The sequence below is a fragment of the Vulpes lagopus genome, chromosome 24 (genome assembly GCF_018345385.1).
Source record: "Vulpes lagopus strain Blue_001 chromosome 24, ASM1834538v1, whole genome shotgun sequence".
Classification (NCBI taxonomy): Eukaryota; Metazoa; Chordata; class Mammalia; order Carnivora; family Canidae; genus Vulpes; species Vulpes lagopus.
The window spans coordinates 32,418,382-32,421,221 of record NC_054847.1 but is presented as its reverse complement, the minus strand read 5'-3'; the positions used below and the strand labels follow the sequence as shown (position 1 = coordinate 32,421,221).

The 2,840-nt window shown below is 55.9% G+C and overlaps 1 long non-coding RNA gene across 1 annotated transcript; it reads right to left on the bottom strand.

The window, feature by feature from the left end:
• Positions 1-257: 257 nt before the first annotated feature.
• LOC121482013 lies at positions 258-2,598 on the bottom strand. Its single transcript, XR_005985485.1, has 3 exons — positions 2,414-2,598; positions 1,689-1,928; positions 258-1,546 (listed from the first exon to the last, which is right to left on the bottom strand). It is a non-coding gene; the product is annotated as an uncharacterized LOC121482013 (long non-coding RNA).
• Positions 2,599-2,840: the final 242 nt, after the last annotated feature.

The following is a 2,840-nucleotide window of genomic DNA, read 5'->3' as shown; positions in this document are numbered from 1 at the left end:
CCCGCGCCCCCTCCAAGCCCCCCCCATCTCAGGCTGCCTCCTCTAAGAGTCAACCTAATTCCCAAAGAGGAAACCGAGATGGGGGACCAGTCCCTCCCTTGTGTTTTGCTTCCTCTTGCCTGCACCTCTTCGTTGTGCCCATCACACTGTGCTAGTAACCAGGCTGTGTGTGTGTGTGTGTGTGTGTGTGTGTGAATTTATAAAAAATCTAGGAGGAGTTCGTTGGCGTGTGGTGGGAAGGAGAAGCATGTAAGGGGGTGTGCATCTGCTGTCAGGCAGCGCAGATTTGTGTGAGCGTCCCAGACATCTCTGTGCGACGCCAGATCCACTGAGTGTGTTACAGACATTCAATACTTTCTGATATTAGGATTCATGTTTATAATTTAGTGTAGGGAAGGAAACAGTTTTCCTGTACGTCCTTGGGGTCCCTGGGTGGGGCTGAAAATGAAACCGACAAAGAGATTAGCAGGAGAGAAGGATACACGTGTGTTTAACATGAGTTTTATGTGACAGGAGAACCTTCAGGCGGAAATAGAGACCGGAGGGAACAGTGAGGCCTGGGCTCGAATGCTGGACTCACGCAGGCTGCACAGTCACGTAGGAACGTGTTAGAGCAGAGAGTACGCGACAATCGGAGTGAACTGGGGGAACTTAGTGAATCCTGCGTGTTAGGGTTCCTCTCTGTGTCCCTTTGTCTTCAGAGATAAGGCAGGCGCTTCTCAGAGGAAGAGGGTGGAGGTAGAGGAAGAGCTCCTAAGGATCTTGCTCCTACTGTTCTCTGCAACTCCTTCAGTTTAAAATATTCAATATGCCATATTTTCAAGCAGCCTGTCCTGAAGCCCATCATTAGTGAAGCATCGCTCAAATTGCATCACTCAGATTAGAAACTCTTTGAGATTTTAATACTTGCTCCATGAAAAAAAGGAATTTAGTGGTCAAATTAGTTTGATAAACTCAAGGTGGAATGAAGTTAAACTTTGTAATGTGTGCTTTATCTTTTTATTTTTTATTTTTATTTTTAAGTTTTGTTTTGTTTTGTAATGTGTGCTTTACTCTCGCCCTGCAGTACCCCCTCCCTCGAACCTCCGAGCCTGCCGATGTGCATGGTGAATCTCCAAAAGTGAATCCAGTATTCGACATTTCCCAATCCCTTTTGGCCACGGCATTCTCTCCTCTTCAGGCGCCGGGGAACACAGTGTGGAGACACTTGATTTCACGGTTGAGAGTAAAACACGTTACCAGTGTCATCACCCATTAACCGCCTGATTTTATCGCGTCCGTAAGCCTTGCTGTCTTCATTTGCACACGCGGGTGATTCCTTTCCTCTGTCTCATGTTGCTGGCCAGACACAGACGTCTAGAAAACGTTTGGGAGTCCCCGGTAGATGAACAGTTAGCATCGTTAGTAACCCCAGAGCTGCCCATTCATCTTCAGAGCCGCATCGCCTTGCAGAGCACCGGGCACCCCAAAGCCTTCCCTCCGGCTCCTGGCCGTTGCCCCTTAACAGCACCTGCCAGTGTCTGGCCTCCGCCCTGCCGTTTATCATCTGCTTGTGAAAAACATAAATGAGACAAAGAAGAAACAAGGCTGAAGTAGGTAACGGTCCAGGGCTCCTGGTCTCTAACATGCCCAAGTGGAGCGGAAGGAATGCTCAGGTGGCAACAGATACGGGCTTTGAGCTTTCTTACCGGGCTGATGAGGACAAAAGTCCTTGTCACGTGCTCCTTTATTTTTTCACTTAGAAAAGCAGCTGCATTGCCATCGGTGTTCTTGATGTACGTGGATCTGACGTGTGTTGACCCGGTGCTCGGCCCGCTGCGCTGAGTACCGTGTGGCTGCAGCACTGTCTCCCCGGCTGGGTGCCCCGACGTCCCGGGGTGCCCTGCCGCCCGACCGCTACCTGGGGGCCAGGGCAGCTGTGGGTGCTTCTGGGAGGAGCAGTAAGAAACGCTGGGTTCTTGAAATGAGCCAGATGTTTTTATTTTCAAAGGAAAAGATCACACGTGGCGAAGTATTTATGTATTTGCGAGCTTCCCAACAGAAGGCTGCAAGAGAACCTTCCAGGGCCACGGGCCACGGAAGCCAAGGGGACAGCACGGCCTTCCCCGCCCCGGGCTCGCAGGTGGCGCAGGAGGCTCCGGCCCGGCTCGGGCCCAGCGGCTGCACCTGTAGGCTACGCACCTGCAGGCGAGGGTCAGCGCCCGGGACCTGCTGCCCCGCGGACGCGCCTCCCCCGGGCCTTCCTGCCTTTCTGCCCACCTTCCCAACAATACGGCCAGTAACACACGCACAAAATGGGTGATTTTTGAAAACGGTGCCTTAGAATGGGTGCCTGTGCACCCTTCAGGAATACTTTTTGGACACACTCAAAATGAAAACAAAACGGCCACCTCTTGCACAAGAAGCCACGTACCCTGGGGTCCCTGCCTCACTGGTGCCAAGGCTCGCCTTGGCGCCCCTCGGACCTGCTGCGGCCCAGCCTCCCCCGCCGTGCTGTCCTGGGACCTGGGACTCCGAGCCCATTAACAAATCCGGGTCACAGAGACCCGGAGACCTGTGGGGGGAGAGGGGGACGGCGGGGTGCCCAGGGGAGGGGGAGGCCCGGGGGAGAGGGAGGGGGAAGGACGGGTGGGGGGGGGGGGGGGAGGCCCCGGGGGAGGGGGAGGGGGGGAGGCCCGGGAAGGGGGCGGCCCCGGGAGGGGGAGGGGGGCCGCTGGGAGGGGGAGGCCCGGGGGAGGCCCCGGGGGAGGGGGGCCGCGGGGAGGGGGAAGCCCGGGGGAGGAGGAAGGCCCCGGGAAGGGGGGGAGGGGGCCGCGGGGAGGGGGGAGAGGGAGGGGGAA